This window comes from Python bivittatus, unplaced genomic scaffold, assembly GCF_059951505.1.
Source record: "Python bivittatus isolate LINGU-HERP-01145 unplaced genomic scaffold, Pbiv_v1 ctg000080_np1212, whole genome shotgun sequence".
Lineage (NCBI taxonomy): Eukaryota > Metazoa > Chordata > Lepidosauria > Squamata > Pythonidae > Python > Python bivittatus.
In genome coordinates, this window is record NW_028277035.1 from 35,511,074 (window position 1) to 35,528,004 (window position 16,931).

The window sequence follows — 16,931 nt, forward strand, 5'->3', positions numbered from 1 at the left end:
AGAATAATCTAAATATAATTCTACCATAGTTGCTGCAGCAAATCATAGGATATTGAACATGGATGAGTAGACCTATAACATGTATACCTTTCCCCACTCTCGTGTTCTTCAGATCTGTTGAACTACAGCCCAAGAATGGTCATGATGACAGAAATTCTGGGAGTTATAGTCTACATCTGCACCAGGGTAGAGAAAGCTGTCCTGGTCAATATTTTCTAAAAGAGAGAAAGAGAAATTAGTTTCACCTGGATGCTGTGGCCATTAGCCTCAATATTCCAGAAACTGGATTTTTTCTCTTCCTTCCCTTCCTCCAGTATTTCAGGTTAAGTCGTGACATTAACCCTTGACCTAGAGGTCAAATCTTGGTGAGCCTTGGCACAAATAGAAGAGTGGATCATCTTTCTCAAAGAGTTGCCTCACAGGAACTTTGATATGACCTAAGGACCAGTATGCTATCACAATGTATGGTGATGTAGTCAGATGGGATCCTCTTTTCCCCTGTATGGCTTTCTGGAAGGAAGAAACTTTGATCAGTTACACTGGTTGTTAATACAGGGTAACTGTAGTAATCTAATACAGGTAGTCCCCAGTTTAAGAATGAGTTCCATTCTGAAGGTCTGTCCTTAAGTCAAATTGGTATGTAAGCCAGAACAGTATTATTATATAATACTGTATAATTAGTATTGTGTAATTAACTTGAATCATTGTGTATTTAACTCAGATTTTGCTATAATATTCTTAATTATGGGTCATCCATAAAATGGGCATTCTTAACCTGGGGACTACCTGTATGTGGCCTTTGGCTATCTGGTTGTGCTTATTGAGAGAGCTTTCTAAGAAAGCATACGCAGACAGATGTGCACAGTACTAGCCATTAAAAACAAGCAAAATGTTCTTCCTGTTCTCAAAAAGTACTCACTGTACTCACCAGGTAGTACTTTGTTGTGGCTATTCAAGTACTTGTTTCAGCCAAAGCCTCAGGCGTGAACAGGTTTGGCAGTGGAGATAAACTATTCCTTTTGAGTGTATTCACACACATATACATATACACACCCTCACTGAAATTATGCCTCACATCATGTTGTTAACTTACCTAATGTCATCATGTGACTTGCAATGTCTCACAATTGCTGTTCCTGTTTTACCCAATCATGTTTTTGCATGCAATAAATACCTAAATGAACATGGTTTTGTTTTATGACTGTCAGTTGACAGTTCAGTGTTTAACTTGTGTTGGTTACATTAATCAGTATAATTAACCAACTACATAGTGTTAGTAGTTGTGATATTTATAATTTATGTCTTAGATAGGATCATAATATTAAGGTAACAAACTAGAATGTTATCCTAATGAATTAATGAAGACTATCTTTAACAAAAAGTTTAACGTATCAAGTGCACATACCAAATGGCCCATAGAAATAAACAGACGTGTGTAGTTATACAATTTTACCTCCTACCACTATTACAATAAACTACTTTTACTGATACTTTTGAAGTCATTGATATAAACTGTGCTCATGCATGGTTTACTGAACCTCAATGTACTACATTAATGCAATTTTCTGGTTTCACACAGCACACCAAGCAAAATTAACTATACATTTTAGCCAAGTATATTGGATGAACCAAGGCTTACAGTAGTAACTTTTATACCACCATTCAAAATATATTTCCTTTACTATCATATATGCTAATTACACTAGTAAACGTATGGAATAATTTTTTTAAAACATTGAAAAATACTGACAGTGGGTTCACATATTATGGCTAATTTAATTGTGGTTAAGTGTGAGTATGAATCCAGCCAATTATAATGTATTTAACAAATCAAGGTTTATTAAGCCATGGCATATTGTAATATATAAACCCAACAAGGTATAACAAGATTCCCAGTTGTAGGTCAAAATTATAAGTTAATGTAGCTCATTATATTGCACAATTGCCATTAGTGGAAGTTGGATATCAAGTTGGAGAAGTCTGATACTGTTTTTCCACTTGCCTCTGCATTTGACAAATATGAGAAAGAGAAACCAAAGGATGATGCAAAGTCCCTACTGGAGAACAGAGCATACTCACAGGATATAAAGACGCAATTGTACCTTTCCTTACTGCATTGTTTCCTACATTTTCAGTTTAATAAAATGCCAGACAGACAGACAGGAAGATTCTAGAGGCCAGAAAGAATAACTTGCAACTTCTGAAATGCATGCCAGTTATTTCTCGAGTACGAAGTATCTTTTACAAAATGTAAAATGCTAAAAAGGATCTTCAGTACCAGATTAAGAACTTTCCTTCTCAAATAGTTAGGTAGCCTGCCAAAGAAGGTGTGGCAGTCTTATCAGAAAGTCAGCCAAAGCAAAAAAAGTCTTGCATGTTACATCTGGAAAACATATTTTCTGACATGGAGTATAAGTTCTGAGAGCCCCAGACAGGCATCAGCTCTGTGATGTTACCTCACTGCATATGATTTAAATTTTTTTGGAGCACAGTTATTGTATATAATACAACAACATGCTAACAGGTTGTTGTGAGGCTTCAGGCAGGCTTAGGAAGTGAAGCCAATTAACTTTGGGCTCAGTTCCTGCTCCAGAAGAAACACAGGGCAGCTTTGCAGTGAAGCTTTCCTTTGAAGTGGCAAGGCAGACAGCAACCTACTGTCCTGTCCTGCCCCATTTCCTAGGCTCCTCAGATTCCTACTCATCCTCCTGAACTTAAGATGCTATGGTTTCTTTTCCGTATTCTTCAGGACCTGTTCAGAAATATGGCTTCCCTCCCCCAAGGAAAACCCCAAATTTTTCCATACCCCTGCTGGCCAGCTAGATGGCTCTTCCTTCCTCCCCTTTCCTCATTCAATGAATTCCCAAAAAGCCACCATGGCTCATGGGAGCATTCACAGTGGTGCAAGAGTGTAGCAGAAGGTAATAGCTCACTGTGTGAAAATCACCCACGTAACCAGAGTTTAAACAGCTCTGAACTCTGAGGATATTAAACATAGTTATTAACAACAACAGGACCTTGTTGAGAATGTAAGTACTGGATGGAGATAATGTGATTGTTGGCTTTGGTTTGGTGTACATATGAGTCTAGCCCTTCTAATTTGTAAAGCCATATTTAATGCTTAGTGCAATGTCCAAACCCATTTTGACTTATTTAACTAGTAATGCTTAAAGCAAATACGGGTTACTGTGATATGTAAAGCTCACTAACTGAACGTTTTTTTCTTCTCCATGGTTGCTCTTTCTTCAGAAGAAAACCAGTGGGGGAAGCAATTTTTGGATGAAACCAGAATGCAAAGAGGATTCAGCATGCAGCTCTTGTCTGTTGCTTCTTTGCTTTAAATTACATAGAGCAGGATGGCTTGATTATATAGTTTAAATAACGTATAGCAAAGTGAAGAAACCTCCAGAAATTTCTGAGATATAACTCACAGAAGCCAGTGGTGAAAGATATTGGGAACTATAATTTCAGTAACATCTGCAAGGCCACATGTTCTTTTCCCCTAACATGTAGCATGCACATTATATTTGCTTGGTCCTGCTTAGAATTCTAATGTAAGTCATAATGCTGACAAAGCTGACTGTCCCTGAGTCTCCTGAAAATGATCAAAATCTGTTAGTGTGCCACAAAAAACACAAGGGAAAAAAAGGATACCAGTGATTTACATAAGTTGGTCACAACCTACTGTATATACATTCATTTGAATTCAGCAGTCTTCTGCAGAAAGAAACCCTTTGGCAGTTTATTCCCCTAATTACACACTGTTGCACGTGTATCTTAATGCAAATTTTAAAAACAGTATCAATGTACAGTTCAAAGGTGTCATCTATGTCTTGGCCCTGAAAAGAACTGCACACCCTTCTATGTAATAGTTTTGCACCCTTAACTCTTGTCTCTGTTCTTTCCATTTCTCCTCCTCTTCACCCCTCACTGCTTTGGATGTTTTTCTGATCAAGGTGAGTATTATTTAGACCTACTTCTGAAATGCAATTGGCCCCCTTTTGTTATGGATTCAACTACTATGGCAACCTGTATAATACATACGCATCACAAAGAGGAGTTTCATGTAGACTCAGTTCCATTGCTACTTTTGGTTTTCTTTGCAGACTTTCTTCATAGACTTGGGCCAAAGTATTTGTTCACAACCTGGACTACATGTCGATTCTGGTACCTTAAATATATTCTGGTACCTTAAAACTGGCAAGCTTTCATGAATCCAGAACCTACTTCATCAGATGCATGAAGAATTACCCTAAACTGACAGGCAGATATGCAGAACTGAGATACAAGAATGACAATCATATTAAAGGTTAAATACATATAAAATACACACAGTGACCATTTGCAAAGCACTGATGACTGAACAATCCAGAGCATTTTATCTAGACTTTCAAATGGTAGAGTGACCAACTCAACTGCCATTTGTAAACTGCTAATTCAGAAGTATACAAGTATATGTGCTTGTGAAATAAACACACACATTTTGCCTGTTAATGCTGTTAAAATGGTTTTTGGCAGTAAGACAAGTCTAGCAATTTGAAAAATAGTCAAATAACACTTTGCAGTACATAATAAGAGATAAATTTGTTTTGAAGCCCAGTGACATACACAGACACGTCCAGGTAGGCTTTTTGGCAACAATTCAGAAGTTGTTTTCCAATGCCTTGTCCCACATTTTTTTTTTTCAGCTGACAGCCCTAGACTTCCCAGATTCTCCATCCAAGTACTAACCAGATAATGCTTAGCTTTCTAGATTGGCCATGTGCTGCCATCTAGCAGAACATACCACATACTGTAGTATTAAATATTTAAAGCCAGCATGCCCAGTGAAATAAAGGGGCTGTCAAAAAAAACCGGTAGATTTGTATTAATAATCTAGTTTAAAATATTATGAACACAAAATATACAATAAAAATGTAACATCAGATCTACCTATGTGACCAGTCGATTCATTTTTCTATTCTGCTATTCATTTCACATTTTGTTATTCAGACTCTGAATGTATTAGTTAAGATACAGGGAATTTCAGGCTGGATTATCTACATGGCCTGTACAGATGGCCTGCAAATCTTTCCAGATTACAACATTATAATGGTTTTGCTTCTTATAAGGTGATCTATAATTGAGGAGGGCGTAAATCTATGATTAAAGTGTTAATTTGTTGGTTAATGGATTCAAAATTCCAGACCTAAGAGTTATATATTAGGATCAGTGGCATTGGATAGCTCCTGGATTTGTGCCACACCTCTGTGTCCCCCTGCCACCATGAATGCTGAACTGCTGAGCCAATTTAATTCTGGCTTACTTGCAGAAGAGCACAAATCATACAACTTCCAGTTTCCAACTTGCAATGCTGGAGGTTTGCACAGCTCGAAGAAGGGACATTTCCCCTTGCTCATCCTAACTCCAAGCTCCTTGTCTCTCCCTCTGCTATCAGCTGGAAAGCAGCTGTCATGCCATGGTATCCTCGTACTTGATGCCTTGGAGCAGAGGGTCGGCTTTACAGCTTATCCTCACAATGAAAACAAATGCAGCAAAAGAAGGAGGTGGAGCAAGGCACTGGTTGGCGGCTAATTTTTACACTCTCCTGTTTGCCTAGCAAAGATGGAGTACTCATCAACTCATGGGGAGTTCTTGGGATTTGGAGCACAGCATCTATGAGGACCTTCAAGCGTCAAATCCAATCAAGTCTTTATTATGGTTGTAGACCAGCATAAGGAGGGTGGGTGCAGTCAGTGAAAAAGCATAGAAGATAGATCTAAAGTCTAAAAAAATTATGAAAAGCTAGAAGATATTAAAACAGAAAGTATATATAAAAGTCTATAAGGATCAAAAAGAAAGGGTAGGAGCATTAGATGGGTGTAGGGGATCATAAAAGGTTAGTATGGGGAAGACTATATCTATCAAATTATGGAGCATTCTAATATGGCAAACTAGGTTCTCATTAAGCCTATGGACAGGTCATCGTGAAGTCCTTGATGTTCTCTGAGCTTGGTTGTTTTCTTGCAAACATTTCATTACCAGGCCAGGTAACATCTTCAGTGCTAGAATGGAATGGGGTTTGCTCTCTGTTTAGATATAGTGGCATACGCTGCCAGTGTTAGTGGGGGTGGGGGTTTTCCTTTGTTTTGATTTTTCCCCCTCTGGTAGTTCCTTGACTACGGTACTGTTTACGGCTTGATTGTATGTCTGATGATAATCTTGGTGTTAATCTCTGCTTATCTGGGTGATGATTGCTGGTGAGGAGATGTTCCAGTCTCTTGTTTCCTTATTGTCTCTTCTGAATAGTGTGTAGATGTTGTTTATGTCTATGTGCCTGTTGATGGCTGACTTGTCTGAATACCAAGCTTCCAGGAATTCCCTCGCATTTTTGGATTTAGCTTGGTCTAAGATGCTGACAGTTAGGGTATTAGACCATACCCTAATCAAGGAACTACCAGAGGGGGAAAAAATAAAACAAAACAAAACCCCCACCAACACTGGCAGGGCATGCCACTGTATATAAACAGAGAGCAAATCCTATTCCATTCTAGCACTGAAGATGTTACCTGGGCTGGTAATGAAACGTTTGCAAGAAAACAACCAAGCTCAGAGAACCCCAAGGACTCCACAGTTCAATCCTGAGCTACACATATTCTCTTCTATTGGGACAGGTCATCATCAGACAAATTTTGAGTACTGCTGTGCAGAACTTGGCAACATTGTATGTTATAGCAAGGTTGGTATCTGAAAGCAGCAGGGAGGTGTAGAATTGTTCTGTGCACCCTGGGTATTTATGCAATAATGAAACCTCAAAAATATTTCTGAAAAGTTGGGAAATTTATTTTTGAGCCATGGATCCTATGAGCCTTCTCAGCCTATGAGCAGAAAGCAACTTTCCACATAAGGGATTGCACTATACTGTGCTAAACTGAAATAATGGGAAATACCATCTGAGTATAGATATAAATTGAATTAAAGTATTTCAGAACAGCTTCTAAGCAGCTCCTAGTTGTGGAATGTGCCAAGCAGTAGGGTCCCTCTCATTTATGAGTCTGCTAAGTCACCCTGCTTATTTAACTTATATGCAGAGTACATCATGAGAAATGCCAGGCTGGAAGAATCACAAGCTGGAATTAAGATTGCAGGGAGAAACATCAACAACCTCAGATATGCAGATGATACCACCCTAATGGCAGAAAGTGAGGAAGAACTAAAGAACCTCTTGATGAGGGTGAAAGAGGAGAGTGCAAAAGCTGGCTTGAAACTCAACATTAAAAAAACTAAGATCATGGTATCTGGACCCATCAATTCCTGACAAACAGAAGGGGTAGAAATGGAAGCAGTAACAGACTTCATTTATTTGGGCTCCAAGATCACCACAGACAGAGACTGCAGCCATGAAATTAAAAGACCTTGCTCCTTGGGAGGAAAGCTATGGCAAACCTAGATAGCATATTAAAAAGCAGAGACATCACCTTGCTGACAAAGATCTGCATAATCAAAGCTATGGTTTTTCCAGTAGTAACGTATGGCTGTGAGAGCTGGACCATAAAGAAGGCTGAGCGCCAGAGAATTGATGCCTTTGAACTGTGGTGCTGGAGAAGACTCTTAAGAGTCCCCTGGACCGCTAGGAGGTCAAACCAGTCAATCTTAAAGGAAATCAACCCTGATTGCTCATTGGAAGGATTGATAACAAAGCTCAAGCTCAGATACTTTGGTTACCTAATGCGAAGAGAGGACTCTTCGGAAAAGACCCTGATGCTGGGAAAGATTGAAGGCAAAAAGAGAAGGGGAAGGCAGAGGATGAGATGGTTAGAGAGCATCACTGAAGTGATGAGCATGAAACTGAGCAAACTCAGGGAGGCAGTGAAGGACAGGAAGGCCTGGCATGATATGGTTCATGGGGGTCATGAAGAGTCGGACACGACTTAACGACTGAACAACAACAACGTCCCTATTAGAGACTACTATGAGAATTGGAACATGCCTCATATAGTTTACATGTGATGAGCACACTGAAATAGCATGCCTAAAACCCAAATTATTATTCAATGGATTTGTGATTGTGTGTGTATGTGTGTGTGAGAGAGAAACAGAGATGGACAGAGAGATATAGAGATAGACAGATATAGAGATAGATATTCATCTTTCTGGTTAAGAGCTATTTATTATCTTTGTTGTTTGCCTGATGATGTTTACTTTATAAAAATAATTTCCAATAACAACAACAACAACATCATAGTGGCTTGATTTGAGTCAGTACCATTTGTGCCCCCATTTCACCTGCTGTATGCCATGGGACTAGTTAAGAAAAAAATAGGACCAGAAGAAACACTGGGGCTAGAACAGCCTTATTTTACAGGTGGTGTCTATCTAGATAGCAGACTTAATCATAGTTTGAGCAGCAGGTGGCAGCTGTGGCCAAGAGGGCCTTTGCACAAATTCATCTAGTGCACCAATTACACCTCTACCTGGACTAGGAGACCCTTAATATAGTCACTTATGCTTTGGTCACCTTGTAATTGGACAATTGCAATATGCTGTAAATAGGACTGCCCTTGCAAACCACTCAGAAGCATCTGGGCCAGAATGTGGTGGCATGGGCAATTATGGGCAAGCCATTGCATGCCCTTGTGACACTTCTACTCTGTGAAATGCACTGGTTGCCATAGGCTTCCAGATGAAATTCAAGCTGCTGGTTATTACCTATAAAGCTCTTTGTGGCATAGATCCTGGTTATCTAAGGGACTATCTATCACCCATTGTTTCAACTCATCCCACATGAATTGAGAGAATTGGTATGCTCCAGGTCTCATTGATCAAACAATGTCACCTGGTGGGCCCAGGAAGTGGAGCTTCTCTATCATGGCACCTACCCTCTGGAACACCATTCCCCTGAAATTTGTATGGCCCCCAACCCTGGCCCTATTTAAATAAGCACTTAAAACATGGCTCTATCCCTAGGCCCTGGATTAGAGTGGCTGATGGGTTCCTTGTCCGATGTTTTGTTTTTTTAAATGATTCATTTTTTCCCAGGCTTTTTGATGATAATATAATAATGTATTTTGTGTTTTTACTGTATTTTTATTATATTATTTAAGCACTCGATCATAACAGATTGAGGCACGCATCTCATAAATAAATAAAATGTGAAACTATCTGTAACATAGACTATTCTGCTCTCTTCTGTGAAGCGTTCCATGTTTCCTAACGGAACATGGAAGCTCTTCATTTTAAAAACCTTTTCAATGTATATGTCTAACTGTGATGATGATTTTGTGTTTTATTACTGTAGGGACCACATAGATAGATTTTCTCCAGGATGATCTGTTCCCAACCTGTCCCTTCAGATCTTCCAACAGTGTACCCTTCAATTGCTGTAATTGAGTTCATCCACTTGGCTGCTACTCATACTATTTTTCCTTCCATTTTTCTCAGGGTCTTTGCATGTGTCCAAAATATTTAATTTGACCCTGGTCAGTTGTGCCTCCAGTGAAAACTCTGAATTGATTTGTTTTATGATCCCTTTGTTTTCTTGCTTATCCACAATATCCTCAGGAGTTTTCTCCATCACCAACATTCAAAAATGTCAATAACCTTTTTATTCTGCTTCTTCAAAGTCCAACGAATGTCTAGCTAATGTCTAACTGCAGAGGGTGAGTTATATATGTAATAACAGAGAAGGACTCTGCTTCCACGTTGATCCCCCAAGAAAACTACAAGTAACCGTCTGAGGAGTTTAATGTTACTTTAAGAGTGAATCGGAACTCTTCATTCAAACACCCCCTTCTCTGACTTGCTGCCAATCCGTGGCCACTTCCTCTTGAATAATCCTCCAATGGAAGCGCTCCACGAAGGTAGCGTCGAAGGGACGTCGCTTCAGGCGAGAGCAAGGTTAAGTGACAGCGAGGGCTGACCAATGGAATCCAAAAGCGATTCTAGGGGCGGGACGTTGGTGCCCGTCTGAATCAATGGGATAAGAAGTCTCCCAGTGTTAGGGGCAGGGCTTGTGTAAAGGAGAGAAGGGGCGGGTGGTTGGGTGGCGGCAGCGTTCTGGAAGCGACCACGTGATAACAGGCACTGGGTCCGCCTGGAGTTCTTTGCCCGGTGGGGAGCGCGGGTAAGGTGAGTTGGGGCTCGCCCCCTCCCTGCCGTGAGCCGGAGGGGAGCACGCAGAGCGTCGGGCTGCTGCTGTTTCCCCATCGCGCGCGGGGGGCCCTGGGAGTTGGAGCGGCCGGCCAAGGCGGGCATCTTGGCTGAGTGAGGGCGGCGGGTGAAAAAGCGCCAGGAGACGGCGAATCGAGAACTCCCGGAGGGAATCCGAGACTTAGGGGTCTGAGCCGGTGGGGAAGGAGACGGGGGGTGAGGGCCTTAGACGACAGACCGTTGCCGCGTTTGCCCCGCGAGGCCTAAGCGGAGGAATCAGGTTAGAAGGGTCATCCCCGTCTCTTCTCTTTTTTTTGCTCGACCTAGAAGGAACGGAGGGTTGCGGGTGCGGCGCACAGGCCTCGTGGAGTCGGGAGAAAGGCAACGAGGGCATAAGCGTGCCCAAGGCGGGTCCTCGGTGCCCGGGGGCGGGGGACAGTGTGGCTCTGCTGGCGAGGACCACGTGAATGCCATGACTTAGCATTTGCGGCGTGGGTGTGTTATCGCCTGCCTGCGAGGGCTCGGAGTTACGAATTGCTACTGTTAGGTCGAGGATGTGTCGCTGCAGGGTGAAGGGCCCTGTAAAGTGACATGTTGTGTAGAGGGGGAATCCTAAAGTAAGGGGAGATGCGGACATATATAGCCGTGAACTAAGTAACATTCCCTCATGTAAAAGACGCCTTCCAGACCCGTTGGGGTCTAAGAATACGCGTGATTTTGTACAGGAGGTTTGCTCTGTCATGAGGAGAAAAGGAGAATGAGTGAATTCGGCACAGGCTAGTTCAGTAAAGAGTGTGCAGTGAAGGAGAGCATTTGAGTGAATGACACGGAAAACTGAGATTGGCACAGCAGGTTATTGTATTATTTTGATATATCTTTTATTGTCGATTTTGTGAAAATTGTATAATGTGGCATTATTTTAGTACTGAAACTAATATCTGTGTATTAAAAATGGGTTCTCTGTGCACGTGCAGTTCTGAGAAAAGTGGAAGGAAATACATGTTTGGTTACTATTTAATATGAATTGGACTTTGCCACTTAGAGCCCTTCATAATTTTTAGACAATACGGGTAAATGTAATTTTGAATTTATGGTCCAGTACATCTAGAGGGCGCCAGGTTGAGAAAGATTGATCTAGATCAAGTCCATCATGTGAACTGAAGAAGCAATATAATATGATAGAAGGATGAGGGCATCTGCTCAATTTAGGCTGATTTTAAAAAGCTAAGCAGAGTTGGAGATGATTAGAACTATAGTCTAATAAAAAAAAATGAGCCAATGGTTGAACTTAATTTGAAGAAATCTCTACTTTGTGTGTGTGTGAGTAGAATGATTCTGCAGGATGAAGGTTAACTCTAAGTGCAGGATACAGGTGGTGTAATGAGCTAGCAAACCTTGAACTTCGAATAGATAATGCTCACAAGAATGAGGAAATACTTCTATGTATATTTAAAAATAGCAGCTCACTGAAAATCTGCATGTCAAGTATGTAGCTTACTAGAATTTGTCATTTTCCCTATGTTGTGGTGTTTGTCTCAAGGTATAAACTCCTTTTTACATCAAGGATAAAAGTTATGTTTGAGTGCTGTTAAAAACTCTTACAGAAATAAAAATACAGGAGTACTAATTATGAAGCGGTACATTTTGAGACAATATTAAGGAAAAATTAGCAAATAACAGTAAACTAGACTGTAGAAGAAATCTGTATTCATGGTACAGTTTTTATACCTTTCTTAGCTAGAGAAATAATAATTTAATGTTTTTAAAATAGTGTTCTAATCTTTCATGGAATTACGCTGAATTGGAAATGACAGAACAGTTCATTGTATATGAAATACCTGGAAGTTGCCTTAAACACGATTAGCAGTTTTTAAATTTGGTATAAGATTTTGTAACTACTGTGTATCGTGTCCTAAAATTACAGGAGGCTACTTTATATGGAGAATGGCATGCAGGGCATTCTTACTCGGATTGAAAGAAAAATAAATTTCACTGTGATCAAAGGGATTGATTGAAAGTTAATGTGCTAAGATTGCAGTCCCACTCAAACTGACTATGTTACTTCCAGACCAATATTACACACAACAGAAATGCTTCATTCTTTATAAAGTTAAAAAGTAAGGAAGAATTTCAGGAAAAGACATAATGAAAGATCTAAATTTTTAATGTAAAATAATGACAAAAATATTAGATTTAGCTACAGTTAAAATTCTTACTCAGCATCCCATTGTAAAAGTGGGTTTCTCCTAAGAATTGCAGTTTTATTAGTATTATTGTTGGATAAATTTAATGGATATTTAGTAGCTACAGTTTTTTCCTATGAAAATGGTAGATGTATGAGACATTCAAAAAGACAATAGAAAGTAGCTTGCATTCAATGTTTTCCTGCAGCAGGAAGTAATTTGGTTCAAATTATACCTCTGTCATTAACTTGTGTCAACCTATATTCATGCATCATACTAAATCATAATATCGTTTTGTTTGCTTTTGACTTAGATCAGTGTGTAAATCCAGCTATTATAAACTATGCTTTATGGTTTTGTGTCACACAAGCCCAGCAAGTTGTAACTTATTCAGTAAGCCATAGCTAATCCACTCAGAGATTGCATACTACTGTAGTGTGAACCATGCAAGTGTGACTTTAATCAAGTAATTTCTGTTCCAAACTTCCATCCTTGCATAACGCTGGCAATATAGACCCATCTTATATGTTTTTGATAAGAATTTATATAAAACACAGTGGCAAATCATTCTAATGTGTTTATACTAATGTAAATTAGTATCTATAGCAGTTGAAAAGCAGATGATAGTGCAGTTAGAAAAAGCTTAATATAATGAGGACAGATTCTTATGTATTTGCATTGCTTTTCATTTTTCATCATGATTTGATGTAATCTTTAATTTTGTTATATGAAAAAAATGAATGATTTTATCAAGAAAACATAGGCTAACCTTTTGGATGTAATGAAAAGCTTATTTTTCTCTTTAAAGTGGATATAAGTGTAGATATGTCAATCAAAAGTATTAAACCAATCCTAGTCTAATACTGTTCTTTATCTGTATTGTCTCAGCTTCTCTTGCTCCTTTTCTCTTTCTTTTGTAGAAGATAAGGGTTACTATTTTGACTATACTGATTTTCAGTGAAGTAGTTCCAGTGGCAGCCGCTCTGCCAGATTAGAGGTATGGTCTCTAAAGGTCAAAGAAAATACAACGGCTAGGGCTATGTCTCTGCTATTCTAAAGAGTGTATGGCTCTGTCTTGCATAAACACAGTACTTTCTGTATTCTCAGTGATGATACCCATTTATGGAACATTCTTCTCCTGGAGATACAAGCATTTGCCTTTCTGTACAAGTATTTTGAATACAGAGAAAAGCCACACTGTTGCAGCAGGTGTTTTGCCCTTAGGTTAGGTAAAAGGTACCTTATTATTTATATGTTTTTAATAGGTGGGGGTTGGGGAGTTTGGACTTTGTTGTATCCTGCTCAGAGTCCATGTGATATAAATATTGTTAAATTAAAAAAATAAAGTGTTAACATGAACACTTTTACCTATCGGTTGAAGGGCATATATCCCACAAGAAGTTTTGTCTATTTTTCTAGAAATCTTCTTTTGAATGACTAAATTTTTCAAAGTAGATAATTTTCAGGTACTTTTGTTTACTAAACATTTCACCACTAAAATGTTTTTTAATGGGGGGGTAAAATGTTTTAAATAAATAGCATGTTGGGAGAAATTAAATCAGGACTGTAAAATGTAACAAAATAAGTGAAATCAGTTTTCTGTTCCTTTGATCTGTTATTTAGAACAGCAGCTCTTAACTTTATCATTAAAAGTTCTTATGGGTAGGTACTACTTGCTGCCTTGGCAGTCCCAGTAAAAGTGCTGCCTGTGCCTGCACTGATAACCAAAGGCAGTCTTCAGAGCAGTTGCATGAGCTTTCCAAAGAATTCAGATACTTTAATGCTTTAAGAAGAACTACTTGTTTATGCTAACATGGTCTGCAAAACACTTCTTCTGAATGACTTCCACGGGCCCTGTTAGCTGATACTTGCTAGCTTGGTCATGAGAGAGTTTGGATAATAGAGTTAGAATGTACTGGTGGCTAAATAGTAGGATTCTGCAGTGCTTTAGGTTGGAAGGCAGAAAGGTGCTTTTGAGGATATAATGGACCTGAATATAGCATCTCTCTGCAGCTGCTTAAATTAAGACATGCAATCAAAGGAGAAAGATGGGCTGTTTTAAGGAGTTCCACATACGCACTACATTCAAATCTCTGCACAAACTAATGCACCTTTTTGCTTTCAAGTCCAAAGTGTGGCATAGCTGTACTAAATGCAAATAGACATATGCTAAGAGACCCCCATCAGGTTCCCTTTGACTTGTACTTCTATTGTTTACCTTCCGGATTTGAACACCAAACATGATCTTAAAAGTGGGAAAATATTTAACTAAGTTAAATTGAGTATGCTGATAGAATTCAAATGCGATGTTTCATTGTTTAAAAAAAAATCCTCATTTTCCCTCCTTAAAATAAGGTATATTTCTAGTATTGCAATTTACAGGTAGTCCCCGGGTTACAATGGCAATTGGGACCAGAATTTCTGTTGTGCGATATCATGTGACTGCATCGCTTAGCGATGGCAATCCCAGTTGCCATCATAACCCTAGGGCTGCGCAGGTCATTAAGTGGGAAGAGGCTGGAGTCCCAGGCAAGGAGTGGGGCCACAGGCAGGCTCTATGGAGCTTGGGGAGGGGGCCGCAGCTGGGGTTGCTGCAGGTAGGCGTACGCGGGCAAGGAGTGCTACAGAGTATGAGATCTCTGGGATCTCATACTCTGTAGCAGGGTTTCTCGGGAGAAAAAGCAGCAGGAGCAACTTGCAACCTTCCCTGCCAGCATCCCCATTGACATTGCTTGTGGGAAGCCGGCAGGGAAGGTTGCAAATGGTGATCACGTGACTGCAGGACACTGCTACCATCATAAGTGTGAGCTGGTTGCCAAGTGCCCCAATTGTGATCATGTGGCTGCAGGGGTGCTGCTAAGACTGGGACTTCAAGGACCAGTCGTAAGTACCACTTGTTCAGCGCCATCATAACTTTGAACAGTCACTGAACAAGTGTTTGTAACCTGCGGACTATCTGTATGTGAAACCAATTATGAATTTGATTCCAACAAGATTTCTTACTGTCCTGCTTCTGTATTGTCATGTCAAAGTAGTAGTTCTACTCCCCTGTTTTCTCACACCATTCATAGCACAACATGCCTCCAAACATTAACAATTTGCCTAATGTTTCTGTAAGTATTCTCAAAATAGGCAGTTATTGTAATATTTTCAGTAGCTTTGATCTATTAACATTTAAAACTGATTTTTTTTTTTAATCTGCGCTCAGTCATTACCGACTCTGCAGTGACTGCTTTGGACAAGTCCTTTGCAGTTTTCAAGGCAAGGTGTTTCGGAAGTGGTTTGCCAGTGCCTCCTTCCTAGAGCAGAGCCCAGCTGGCGAGCGCAGGAGGCGGGGTTTCTGTTGATTTGCGCCCTTTTTGGGCGTGCCCGGTTTTTCACGCTTACCAGCAACTGCTCCCAACTCCTTTTTGCAAGGCACCGCCAGCATTTTTCCTCCCACTGGAGTGAGAGTACCCATTTATCTACTCTTATGAGTTTTCGAACTGTTGGGTTGACAGGAACTGGGGAGGAAACAGGAGCTCACCCTGTTAACGCGAAGGCTGGACTCGAACCGCTAAAGCGTCAACCATTTCTGGCCGGCAACTTTCAGCATCATTAAGCCGCTGTGCCACCGCGTCCCCTATTTAAAACTGATATAATGAAGTAATAGTTACTGAAAAAATATTTAACTGCTTGGTAAAAATCCTATTAGCAATTTGCTAAAAGGAGCATTTCTGTCATTACATATTTTTTAAAAATGGTTTGTATATATTTGGATCTCTGTAAAGGAAGAAGATAAACTAGAAGAGAAAAGTGATGACAACAGTGTAAAACTAAGCAGCACCTTTTTAATTTTAATTTTATTTATTTTAAAAAATTTAAGGAATAAAAATGACTAGATAAACAAAAAAAGCAAGAAAGGACATAGTGAATGGAAAATAAAACCTCAGTAAATAATCAGAATTTATAATGTTCATGAAATTTAAAATTTTGACAGAAAGGACGAGATTGCTGAACATTTTGCAGGAACTTTTCTGTGTATGCAAATAATTGGTAACTTTCCTGAAATCAGTTCTGTTTGTACATAAATTACACAACTTGATTTAAAGTATAGTAGGCAGTTGAATAATATATAATGTGTATTTTCAATCTTCATATCTAGTTCTTTTTTTCCAAATTATGTTACCTTCCATAAACAAATCTAAGATAGAGAAGGTAAAAATTCGGAAAAGGTTGAATACTGTAAAATATATCTCTTTCCAACAGTTGTTAACCTAGTATCTTGGGAAAACTTCCACGAGAATATGAAAGCCATGTCCTTTCATGTTTATTCCCAGTATTTGATATTTGTTGTAAAACTATAACTCAAGTAAACAGTCCAATCTCCTTTAGTTGAAGTCCAAAATTAAATATTATATGGTAATGTAGACACTTTTTAATAAATGTCTTGTTTTTTAACATTTCTTTTAAAGTTTATTTCCTATTTTCATTATATTCAGATGTGGGCGTCAGTCCTTTTCTAGCAGAAATGGGTACCATGTACACCTACAAGATGGAAGTATCAGTATCAGTCCTAATTTGGTGTGTGAATTCTTTATGAGTAATCACCATTAAATCAACTTACTGTACCCAGTCATA

The 16,931-nt window shown here is 39.3% G+C and overlaps 1 protein-coding gene across 5 annotated transcripts in view; it reads left to right on the forward strand.

Annotated features, from left to right (window-relative positions):
- Nucleotides 1–9,952: 9,952 nt before the first annotated feature.
- Nucleotides 9,953–16,931, forward strand: part of CANX (calnexin) — a 29,893-nt gene continuing 22,914 nt past the window's right edge. Inside the window, exon 1 of one of the 5 annotated variants that reach the window (XM_007429529.4) lies at nt 9,953–10,107. The gene's annotated coding sequence lies outside the window, so the exon portion shown is untranslated. Of the gene's footprint in view, nt 10,108–10,227; nt 10,409–13,289; nt 13,309–16,818; nt 16,875–16,931 lie in introns of those variants that run through there. The other 4 variants (XM_007429531.4, XM_025167506.2, XM_088133830.1 and 1 more) reach the window with 4 other exon arrangements.